A 13,105-nucleotide genomic window follows, 5' to 3' on the forward strand; every position below is an offset into this window, starting at 1 on the left:
AACAGAGGGGCAGGGGATACAAAACTCTTCCTTTTCAAAGCCCATTTTTGTAGCTTGTTCCTACCTGGAAGACACACTAGCTAAAATTTGAAACACTGGCTAAAATTTGAAACACTAGAATGTTTGCTTGTTATAAACTCCTGTCCCCTGTCCATAGCTGTCAACTTTCAGATTTGAAAATAAGGGATCAGTAAGGAAATCAGCCCTGAGTGCTCACCGGAAGGACAGATCGTGAAGCTGAGGCTCCAATACTTTGGCCACCTCATGAGAAGAGAAGACTCCCTGGAAAAGACCCTGATGTTGGGAAAGATGGAGGGCACAAGGAGAAGGGGACGACAGAGGACGAGATGTTGGATAGTGTTCTCGAAGCTACCAGCATGAGTTTGACCAAACTGCGGGAGGCAGTGGAAGACAGAAGTGCCTGGCGTGCTCTGGTCCATGGGGTCATGAAGAGTCGGACACGACTAAACAACTAAACAACAACAAGCCTCGCAAATAAGGGATCAGCAGCCAAAATAAGAGATCAGTAGCCTCACCTGTCCCAGGGACAGTCTACGGTTCAGCTTTGTAACCAGAGGTTCAACTGAATAGAATCTGAATCACATGCACCACAAGGCCTATGCAGCCTCAACTGAAGATGGCTCACCGGGCTGGCTTTGCAGCAGCACGTGCAACAAAACAGTGTCCAGAGTTCAAAAAACCCCTCAGCTTGCATTAACTAGCCACACACACACGAGGCAGTGGCAGCCTCCCCCCCTCGCCATGAGATCGCTCCCTGCCATTTTAGTTAACCAGCTCCTTTTCTTTTCCCCATAACAGTCAATCGAAGGAGCCTCCAAAACAAATCCAAACCCCCCCCCCCACGAGATCGCCGCCCGCCATTGTACTCAACCAGCCGCTCCTTCTCTTTCCCCCATGTGCCCCCGCTCCAGACAGATCTTATCCCTGGCAAGGGTGAGTGGGCTGTCGATGTATCCATCCGATTCCGAGCACAGGTCCGTTCTGAGCCCCTCCGAGCCAAAGGCTGAAAGCCCAGCCAGCAGCCAAACGAAGCCTCAAGTGGTGGTTCCCACAGCGCAGCAACCCAGCAAAGGGGATGCAGCAAGGAAAACCACCGTCACCTCTCTGCTGGGAAGCGCTGAGCAAAGGCGAGTCCCCAGGCAACACGGCCGATTTGATCGGCACAAGGCATTTAAGCTCCACCCCCCAGTCGTTCTCAGACTCCTTATTGGTGAGCAACACAGCCAAGCAACGCAGCTGAGGAGCCTCCCCGGCTGGCAGGGAGGGAGAGGAGCTGCTTCCTTTGAAATCCGGGAAATTTACGGGATATCTAACAATCCGGGATAGCAGCGGGAAAAGGCACTGGAATAAGGGGATTTCCCGCCAGATAAGGGAAGGTTGACAGCTATGCCCCTGTCTGTTTCCTTCATCTCTTTTCCTCCTTTGCTTCTCTCTCTCTCCCTGAGCATCTTAGGAAGTCTAATGCCAGTTATGGGAGAGAAAGCCTTCCCCCATATGAACTGGCCCATGACTCCAGAGGATCCTGTCCTAGGCTGTATACACACCATACATTTCAACTACAGCCCCCCCCAAAAGAATCCTGGGAATTGTAGTTTACTCCCATAGAGCTGCTGCTCCAAGCACCCTTAATAAACCACAGTTCCCAGGATTCTTTGAGAAAGACATGTGATTTTTTCCAATGTATTCTGTGTGTGCGCATAGGTCTAGTGGTGCCAAAGCCTGCTCTGATCCATCTGTCATCAAACAGGAGAACAACATTATGTTCAGTGGCGCCTGTATAGTCCCCCCTCAGAAATCCAGCAGGAACCCTCAGTGATGTGTTACTGTTGGCACTTCTATTCACTTAGCTCACTCAGATACTCTCGTTTGCTGTCTTTATTGTGTGATTCCAGATTCCTTGGAGGGTATGCAGTTATCCGAACCCCAAGCTGTCTGAAGGCAATCCTGTATAGGGAGGTTTTTTAAAAAAATGTTTGATGTTTTATTCTGTTTTTATATATGTTGGAAGCTGCCCAGAGTGGCTGGGGCAACCCAGTAAGATGTGTGGGGTATAAATAGTAAAATGATCATTATGGAATGGGACGTCCCTATTTTCTTCAGAGAAATGTTGGAGGGTATGCATTCGGAAGTGCACAGGAAATAGTTATAAGCTCAACTAAAAAATAAATGGAAGCACTGAGAAAGCATTGGGCATGGAAAGAGGTGTAACAGAAAGTGACCATTGATCCTTCCACACCCAAACACCAAAAGAAATCTTCTGTGACCCCAAGTGGAGTGATTTGGGGCCCAATTTTCCCAATTCTTTGGATTATCCCTGTATCACATATACCCAGATTTACAGAAGTGTCCATATTTGTGTTCTTTGAGGACCACGTGAATTAAATGGGAATGCAAACAGCTGCAAACACACAGTAAATTCCGGTATGGACAGCCCATAGTCTCAGTGAACAAATGGAAACTGCTTATAAAAGTATATGCATCGTATTAGGAATACGTATGCTATAGCCATTGTCCTTATTGGCTCATAATATGCTATTAGACTATTGCTTTTTCACTAAGATGTTTTCTAAGGCTTGTAAGCTTCAGCCTAATTCATCAGATCTGACACAATTAAAAATCCCATTGAAATGAAAGCTTTTCAGTTATGGAAATATGAACAAACAAATATAAATGTTCACTAAAATTAATTGTCTTTTTATATGAGTACCTTTCATTCTGGTTGACCATGGGCATATTTTAATTAGCATTGAATGACTCCTTAATCCCTCACTGAAGTCACAGTCCAATGCTTTGGGCACTAGTTTGTCGCCATGGAAATATCACAAATAACAAGGCATTGTGATTTGTCTCCATCAGCGCAGGAGAAAGAGAGGTTGTCGAGTATCAAGTTTTTAACAAAAATAGCATTTTGTCTCTCACAAAGAAAGAATTATATGGGGGGAAATGTTCAAATCGCATGAATTGGCATTATGTAGATATATAAGCTCGGGTGTTTTAGGAGAATTCAGAGTAGTCAGAGCACATCCTAATTATTGACCCACAAACATCGCTTCCTTCGAAACCTCTTCCTACATTAGCAGAGTCTCTGTCTTCAGCTTCTGTCCTCCTTTGTGATAAGAACCTAAGAAATAACTCGGTCGCCATCAGAGGCCCAAGGCCCACCTTGTATCCTGTTCTCACAGTGGCCAACTGGAAACCTTTGAAGAGCATCCGAGCCAAACATGACCACAGAGCAGCACTCTCCTCGCTTGTGAATCCTGGCAGCTGGTATTCAGAGGCAGACTGCCTCCAAGAGAGGAGATAGAACACCATTGGGCATTTCCTACAGAGCCTTTCTGCACTAGAGTTCCTTCCCTCATAGGACCATAGGAAGCTGCCTTTGGGATCATCTAGCTCAGGAGTTCTTAAGCTGTGGTCCATAGATGGGCTTTAGGGGGTCTATGTGTCGTAGCTTGCATATGACCGAGCTGAAACAGCTCTCCCCCACTACGTACTTCGGAATCCATCAAGGCTCTCCTCCGACGGTGATTAACAACCTAAGCCTTTAATGAGTCTTCAGGCACGTTCCCTCATTACACAGAGGATCCAAACAGCAGAAGGGGATGGTAATATGTGCTACATTGCTTACATTTATTTCTAACTACTCAGGACAGAAAAGAATATGCATCTGCTCTCTGTGAGAGTCAGTGAACAACCAGCACAAAGAAACAGGAAACCAGTAACATCAACATCCATCTCCCGTCTCCCATGAGACTTCCAACAGTCTGGAATGTAAACAGAGTCTTATGACTCCAAAAACTGCACAGTGGCATAAACAGAAACCTAACACTATGAACTAGGCACTTACACACACAAAAACAGATTTTTCAAATGCAATAAAATAAATTGTATATAGAGTTGTGTGTGCATTTGTTTATGTACATTTTTCTGGGATGGGAGTCATAGCTTTCACCCGATTTACAAAGGGGTCTGTGATGCAGAAAGAAAAGAAAGGAAAAAAGCAGTGGCTTTCCAGGATTTCAGGCATGAGACATTAATAATAATAATAATAATAATAATAATAATAATAATAATAATGAATTCCCAAAAAGAAAGAAGAAGGAAGAAAGAACAACACACAAGAAAAAATAAACTTACATCAAAAAATCTTACAATTCCACATATTGAGATTACCCTGAATCTTATTGACTTCCCCCCATCCCATCCATGAGTCCTCTTAATTCTATTTTAACTGCATATCAATATTTCTCCAATTATTTTGACTTCCTAAATTATCCATACTTTCTTTTTTGTTACAAGTGTATTTGGAATCCTGCTAATGTTTTGACCTGTTTACAATATTTTTGTATATACATTATAAACATTTCCCATTCTTGTTTAAATTTATTGTCATCTTGGTCCCTGAGCTTCCCAGTTAACTTTGCCATCATCTTGATTTGCCATTCCTCTTTAGTCGAGGTTGTCTCTTCCTTCCATCTCTGGGCGAGCAACACCTGAGCGGCCGTAGTGACGTACACGTATGCTACTAAGGCATGAGACATTCTCAGTTTTACCTGGGGGCGCCAGGAATTGAACTTGGGAGCTTCTGCCTACAAGGCAGATGCTCAACCACTGAGCTACAGCTAGACCAAGGGTGAGAAAAATGGAAGCACTGCCGTCCCCACAGAGTTGTGCTTCATTTCCCCCCGACACCTCAGGCAGCAATGTCTTGAGGAGGTCCTGCCTGGGAACCAAGTTGTAATAGGTTTCGGGAGTGGGACCCTCCCCTGCAAACCCTAGAAATTAATAAATGGTAGGATTTTGATTTTTAAAAAATATAATATTTTTATTGATTTTTACAAATAATTTCCCAAAATCATATAACATACTTTCTTATCTTATACAAGATTTTGGACTTCCATCAACCTCATCTGAAGATTTTTCAATCTACATTTCTTAATTTCTCTATTACTTTGAATTATCCTTAGCTAATGGCTCTCTTCATAATCTTCTCTGCAATATTTCGCATAATCCTCTTTACAAAACTTCTTGCAGTCCTACTAGCATAATCTGTTTGTTACAATTGCTTTTCAAATAATTCAAATATTTACTCCAGTCCTCTGAGTATCTCTGGTCCCGCAGGTTTCGGATACTTCCTGTCATCATATCTAATTCTGCATTGTCCATTAATTTCGTCTGACTTTCTTCTTTCATCAGTAATTCTTCTTGTTTCCATTTCTGTGGCAGTAATATTCTTGCTGCCGTTATTGCATGTAAAACAATTTACTATCCTGTTTGTTAATATCCTCCCCTACAATGCCAAGTAAAAATGCTTCTGGTTTTTTTATAAATGTATATTTCAACATCTTTTTCATCTCATTATATATCATTTCCCAGAAGCTTTTCACTTTCTTGCATTCCCACCACATGTGATAAAAAGATCCTTCTTTTTCTTTACATTTCCAACATTTGTTACTTATTTTAGCTAATTTCACTGGTGTAATATACCATCTGTACATCATTTTCATCACATTTTCTTTCAAAGCATTGCATACTGTAAATTTTAATCCTTCCTTCCACAGTTTTTCCCACTCTTTTAGCTGTATATTATACCCAAAATCCTTGGCCCAGTGTATCAGAAACCGACTTTACCTCTTCATCTTTCAGATGCCATTCCTGCAGCAATTTATACATTTTAGACAATATTTTACAATCATTATTCAAAAGATTTTGATTTTGGGGGGTATGAAGGAGATATACAAGCTGCAGAGGAAATCCTGGGCTAGTCTATACAAAATGACCTGGCCAAGCTCAAGGCCATGAAGAAAGCATACAGGGCCACCAGGAGCCATTCACAATGCAAGTTGAACTGTCCTTCCACCATCCTCTGAAGTGTGAAGAGAGACTGGAGATTGGGAAGGTTGCCAGGGTAGCTGAGTGTGATGTCACAGGAAGCGCTTTGGGGCCTTGACATCAAAAAAGGCCGGATCTGTCTTGGACAGGCTGGCTAAAGGTAGGCTGGGAGAGATGCCTTGGACTCCAGTGATGCACTGCTGTGGGAAACCAGCCCCTATTGACATGACCATGCTGCAAGATTTGTACTCTCTCCATGCAAACTGAAGGTATAAATCATATTTCTTAAAGCTGCAACAGCCTCCTCCGTGTCTAAATTCTCCAAAGATCCCTGGAATCCTGTGCACGAGTCAGCAGGGATTGGGGGAGGGGGGAGGCTGTAACAAAAATATTTCCTATGTCATACCCTCCAACCTTTCTGTGATGAAAATAGGGAAGGCCTATTTAATAATAATAATAATAATAATAATAATAATAATAATAATAATAATATTGTTATTATTTATATCCCACCCATTTGACTGGGTTCCCCCAGTCACTCTGGGCAACTTCCAACGTATATAAAAACATAATAAAGCATTAAACATTAAAAAAACTTCTCTATACACGGCTGCCTTCAGATGTCTTCTAAAGGTTGTATAGTTACTCATCTCCTGGGCTCTGAGGTCATATAACTCCATACTGTCCAATTTCTCTGATGTAAATAGGGATGCCCTACCACACCCTCCAACATTTCTGCGATGAAAATAGGGACATCCTAAGGAAAAGTGGGACATTCCGGGATCAAGTCAGAAACCGGGACGGCTTCTGTAAAACCGGGACTGTCCCTGGAAAACAGGGACACTTGGAGGGTCTGCTATGCCATGTTTTAAGATCTGCAAGGGATCCATGGTTCACTTTTCAACAACATGGAAGACAGATCTTTCAGTCTTAGGGCAGCTCGGATGTGGAACGCCCTCCCATAAGATTTAGGATTGTCCTCTGCACTGACAGTGTGACAGCAGCAACTTAACACACAACCTTTTCAGTGGATTTATTGGGGTGATTGAGTTGAAGAAAGAACTGCAGTCCTTGCTACTGGATTGCTTTCTTTCATTACAGGGGTCTCTATGTTTGGACATGTATTTTACTGGAATGCTTTTTTTCCCAATCCTGTGCATGTTTTATTTTAATTAAATGCTGTGTACCACTCTGGGAACTTCTAGGTTAAAGGGTATAAGAAAATGAAATGAAATGAAATAAGGGATGGGCACACTTCATTTGGGAGAATCAAACATAAAAGTGTATTATCTTTTCCAACATTACAAACATATTCCAACAAAAAAGTCTAAAGAAAATTAGTAAAGCCTGTCTTAGTAGAAGTCTGCTTAGTAAAGTCTATCTTTTCCCTTTTAACATTTTCAATATTTGCCTCTAGACATTTTAATCTTAAATGTCATTCTAAAGTGCACTTCTCCACCAAAAGGTCCAATCACATGGCAGATATTTAATTATCTAAATCAAGTACCCTCCAAGAAATGAATGTTGGGGTTTATTTCTTGAAGACTCTTACTCAGCTTGTATTTTCTCCTGCTTAATTGAAACTAATTTTCCTGTTGTTACAGAAAACACCTGGAATGGGAATGATATTTCCAAGAGGTAATTATGAAATCAAAGTGATACTTATTTGCTTAATTGCTAAATCTACATAAACTGAGGAATCTCGGTAATGCTCACAGATTCTCCCGCAATAAAAAATGCATAATTTTCTTCTTGTCCTGCTTACCTTGTTCCAAACAAAAGCCCTTTTGATGATGTCAACAGACAAAACTGCTTTTGATTGAACTTTTTATCTCTAAACTGGGAATGATTCCTGTGATTCCGGGGTAGGTTAAACCATATCTTCAGCTGCCTTTGGTGTAAGTATATTTGGAGTTTGAGGGGTGGTTCAGGATCCTGGCTGAGTTTTAATTGGGGTCTAACAAAGTCTCTCTTGCACAAACACATGCATGTGAATGCCAACACTTAGCTGAGGAGCAGTCAACTAAACTAAGTATTAAACTTCAACATCAACTTCATTGGACTGGCCATGTTGTACAGATGCCTGATTATCATCTTCCAAAACAGCTACTGTATTCTGAACTTCAAAATGGAAAGCGTCATGCTGGTGGTCAACATAAGAGGTTTAAAGACTCTCTCAAGGCAAATCTAAATAAATCTAGTATAAACACCGACAACTGGGAAACACTGGCCTGCGAGCACTCGATTTGGAGAACAGACTTTACCAAAGGTGTCATGAGCTTTGAAGATACCTGAACTCAGGACAAAAGGGAGAAACGTGCTAAGAGGAAGGCATGCTTGGCAAACCCTCACCGTGATCAGCTCCTGCCCGGAAACCTATGTCCCCACTGTAGAAGGACGTGTGGATCCAGAATTGGCCTCCACAGTCACTTATGGACTCACTGTTAAGACCATGTTTTTGGAAGACAATCTTACTTGGCTACGAGTGATCGCCAAAGAAGAAGAAGAAGATGCCTACATTTTACATGCTGCATCATGATGGAGCATAGATCTTGATAGCAACATGTCATGCAGTGACCCAACATGTCATGAAGGTCTGTGGCCTTTCAATGAAGTTGTCTTTAAGATACACTCAGGTTGTCCTGGTCTTTATTCTACTCCCTCCCTCAGTAACTGGAGGTTTAACAAGATCATGTCCCTCAAGGCAATCACACATGTACACAGCGGTCCAGTTTTGGACTCTGAACCTGATGGTTTTCAGAGGAGTGTATTACTTCACTTATTCCCCAATGTAATAAGCCAGCCCTTCTGTGCTTTGGGGCTTTCCAGTTCTTTCTGTAGAGTAAGGTCCCAGATGTCTGCTCCCCAAGCCTTCGTCTTCATAAGAAAGATGTGTTCAGGTGAAGAACTGTGAGGGTAGAGAGACTTTGCTGACCATCACGCAGTGGCTTTTTCCATCTGCCTTGGCCCACCCTCCAGCCGTGGGAGCCTTTCCCAGACCATGACTTCTGAGAAGAGAGTAGAAGAGAGAAGAGGGATATTTTTAAAATAAATAAATTATAACTTGTGTGTCTTTGTTTCTCAGTTTGATCCTTTTGTATGCTTTGTGGTATTTTGTGCATTTGGCTGGCTGTTATTTTGATTGATTATAGTTTAGTAACTCTTAATTGTAAGTGTGAACTGTTTAATTATTGTTTGCTGGTGTTTAATTTTACTGTTTACTGTTATATTCTAATGGATCGTTGAATATTGCTTTATTTGATGTATTTATTTTAAAGTTATGCTTTTATCGTGACTTGTATTGCATCAGATTGTTATTAGGTGTGTGAGCTTTGCTGTCAATTTTGTTGGTTCTTTAGCTCATAAACCGCCTTGCATGTGGTAACAGAGGAAGGCAGTACACAAAAGTGAAATGAAATGAAATGATGGCACCATTACACACACTACCAAACCATAGAGAAGGTGCCAGCTCCAGGATGTAAGGGGCAGCAAGAAATCGCTATTAAAAGTACTCCTAAACAGCAAGTGGTACAGGAAGGTATGAGGCTGCCTTAGACCAAGTCAAAGTATTGGTGCATTTAACACAGTATTGCCTCGCTCAGGGACATCTCTCCGTATGTTGATGGACTCCAACTCCCATGAGCCACAGCAGGAACAGCCAATGGTCAGGGATGATGGAAGCTGTAGTCCAGCGACATCTAGAGGGTAACCTGTTGACTATTGCAGATCTACTTTATCAGAAGCTCTCTAAAGCCGGGGTAGGGCATTGGGCCTGGCATGGATCCCAGTTTGGTCTGCAAAGCCATTTTCTCCAAACTCTGTGAGCCTGTCGCACACATGGCATCATTTTTTTTAAAAAAAAAGTTTAACATTTTTATTTTTTACCAACAAGCAAAACACAAACAGTGAAACCCCCCCAGGCGGCTGATACATTGGGTATACATAATCAATATTAACATATTCAAATCAACCATATGTACAATTTTATATACCGGTACATTTAACACTCCTCCATCCACAAGGTTTATTTAACTTTTAACATTATAATTACCCCAAATTGTTCAAACCTACTCAAATAATTCAATATCACACATGGCATCATATATGGCACAGGCACAGCTGCAAAGGAGCAACAGGGAGCCTTAAAGTACACTTCCTATCAGGGCACTATGTCAGAGGACTTGGGGGGGGGCAAATATTTATTTGGCTGCGGCAGAGCCCCTACCCCCACCCCCACCCCACCCCCAATGTTCAGGGGACAGAGGAGGCCAAGCATGGACCCACAGCTTCCATGTTTCCTGCTTGGCAGGGGGTTGGACTCGATGGCCCTTGTGGTCTCTTCCAACTCTATGATTCTATGATTCTATGGCTGACTTCTCCTCCTCCTGCCACTGCAGCTGTCGGGGAAAGAGGCCCTGGCTCTTCCTGATGTTGTGTGTGTGGCACGCAACTTGTGGCATGCACAGCACACACAGCCTGTAGGGAGTGGGGTGTGTCACAACAATGGCAGGAGCTGGGGCCTCTTCCCTCAACAGCAGCAACTGGAGAAGCCGGTACTCAGAGCACTCGGCACATGTGTATGACATCACACACACATGACATCACCGCCCACTCCTCTTATGCTTCTTAGTTGACGCGTATGCTTCTTATCATTCTTTGGCATGGAAGCCTTGTGGACTGCTTTTGGATGTGGTGGCAGCAAGCCAGAGAAGGGTGGGCAACAGTATAGACAGTGCTATTTTTCTAGAAGAAGAGAAGAGTTTGGATTTGATATCCCGCTTTATCACTACCCTTGGGAGTCTCAAAGCAGCTAACATTCTCCTTTCCCTTCCTCCCCCACAACAAACACTCTGTGAGGTGACTGGGGCTGAGAGACTTCAGAGAAGTGTGACTGGCCCAAGGTCACCCAGCAGCTGCATGTGGAGGAGCAGGGAAGCGAACCTGGTTCATCAGATCATGAGTCTACCGCTCTTAACCACTACACCACACTGGCTCTCTAGGGGGGAAAGGTGCTGGAACTCACCATGAAGACCTTCCTTGTTCTCTTAGAATGACAATGGTGCCCACCTGAGAGGTGCTGGAACTGAGTTCTGGTAAATTCTGGCTGGGGAAAAACAACAACAAAAGTTATTAAAATATAAAGTACCCCTTATTCCACATCATCACTGTCATTTGGGGATAGTCTCCAGCTCAGTAGTAGCACATAGCTTGCATTCAGAAAATCCCAGGTTCATTTGCAAGAATTGACAGGCAAGGCTGGATTTGAGACCCTGGAGAGCCCCTGCCAGTCTGTGTAGACAATACTGAGTTAGATGGATCGATGCTCTGATTCAGAGTAAGGCAACTCCCCATGTTTCTATTAAAGAAATGTGGTTGTCTTCAGCATTGATCTGGTTGAACTCTCTTACTGCTTACTGTATACGCATCCTGATGTTCCTTTGGCAGTCCAAAAGGATGTTCCTTCATTTCCCCAGAGACTAATGTCAAGGGGCAAGTGTACACGTGCTCTGCTTGCTGAACTCCTCGGTGACACAGTTTTGTAACTACCAGGTATTGATCTACTCTGCTTTCTAAGGCACAGTTCCTGAATTGCCAGCTACTGAGTAGCAAGTGCACCTGCACTAAAATATCTAGCCAAGGACTGTTTTGTTACAGAACTGGAAACTTGACAGTGGCGACTGGGAACAGTTATCATGGCCATATTTCGATCGGGTGCAAAAGAATCAGAAGCAGCAGCAGCAGAGGATACATAACAGTGCCAAAAAGCATTATGTGCCCTGTAACTAGTAGACGGAAATATTGTTAATCTAGCAAGATGGCAAGATAAGTCCCAGGTCTTTAAGTGCTGTGCACCCTTGGAAAATCTCTATTTTAGGATCCTTTTATCTTACTTTAATTGTCCATCAATGTTTGTGTTTAGATTTATTATGAATAAAGCATTGGCCCTTAATCTATGGGTTGCCGGACATCGGTCTTGCACTTCTTCCAATGGTATAGCAAGATATCAAGCGGAACAATATTTCACGTTGAGCGTTTGAAAAACGAATCCATCAGCCAAAACAGAGCTTAAGTGCTTGATTTGTAAATTGTGTGGCATGATTTTATCTCACATACAAATTAGGGACATATGCAGCAACATCTATCAAAGCTTTGCCTCAGATTATAGAAAAGAGACTAATTACAAACTGTGATATTATGATGAAGTATACGGAACGTCTCCAAGTTGCCAATAGATCTTACAAATATGCTTACCTAAACATATTACCTTCTGTTAGTAATTACAAGATGTAACTCTATTTTGTTTTTGTCGTTTTCTGTTTTTGTATTTTGGGTATTGCTGGCAACCCTGAGAAGGAAGAGTGTTTGGAAGAACTGGATGGAAAAATGTTTTTAACTGCAGTTGCTTTTAGATGTTCTTAATTTATAATTGTTTTTAGAACGTTTTAAACTGTTTTAAAATGCTTTGGTTTTTTGTATTTAATTCGGTTATCTGTTTGCCACCTTAAGCTCCTTGGGGAAGAAAGGCAGGATAGAGAATCAAAAAAATAGTAGTCGTAATAATAATAATTTTATTATTCTTATTATTTATAAGTTGCCCATCTGGCTGGGTTTCCCCAGCCACTCTGGGTGGCTTCCAACAGAATATAAAAACATAATCATGTATGTTTTGCTGAGTGCTACCAGTTGGTGTATGAAGAATGATCACCTTCACATGTTGTGCTAAAGTGGAGTTTGGGGTTTTCCTTTTAAGACCATGAACTTTTCCTAACTATGTTGAGGAGAGTGGAGAAATGTTGACTTTATAAGTGAACATGGGGTGCATAATTACCATGGCTTTGATAAGAGGCTCACTGTGAGCAGGTGTGCACTGCTTTATTGACAATGCGCCTCAACAGTGTCGGCGTCATCAGAGAAGACATTTGGCAGGAAAGAATGGCAGCTTCTGACATGACTGCCGTGTTGAGTTGTGAGATGTGTTTCAAGATCGGTTAAGCTCACTCCTGGATGCATCTAAAATAAGCCAAGGGTTTTTTTCCAGGTAAATTGTACAACTATGAAGTTTCAGAACTGCTTACCTGGCCACACTTCTGCCTCCTGAATCCACACAGATGTCCCTTGCATTGTCTTGGCATGTTCCCTGCACCCTTTGCAGCTCCACAAAAGAATGCTTCAATTAAAGATATATGTTTTTAAGTGTGTGTGTGTGTGTGTGTGTGTGTGTGTGTGTGTGTGTGTCTTGCTCTCTCACACA

At 42.3% G+C, this 13,105-nt stretch overlaps 1 long non-coding RNA gene across 1 annotated transcript; it reads right to left on the minus strand.

Moving 5' to 3' along the window:
• Positions 1 to 8,580: 8,580 nt before the first annotated feature.
• Positions 8,581 to 10,132, minus strand: LOC310690087. Its single transcript, XR_014517884.1, has 2 exons — positions 9,925 to 10,132; positions 8,581 to 8,861 (listed from the first exon to the last, which is right to left on the minus strand). It is a non-coding gene; the product is annotated as an uncharacterized lncRNA (long non-coding RNA).
• Positions 10,133 to 13,105: the final 2,973 nt, after the last annotated feature.

The sequence above is a fragment of the Podarcis liolepis genome, assembly GCF_965112155.1.
Source record: "Podarcis liolepis genome assembly, chromosome: 12".
In the NCBI taxonomy this organism is placed as follows: domain Eukaryota; kingdom Metazoa; phylum Chordata; class Lepidosauria; order Squamata; family Lacertidae; genus Podarcis; species Podarcis liolepis.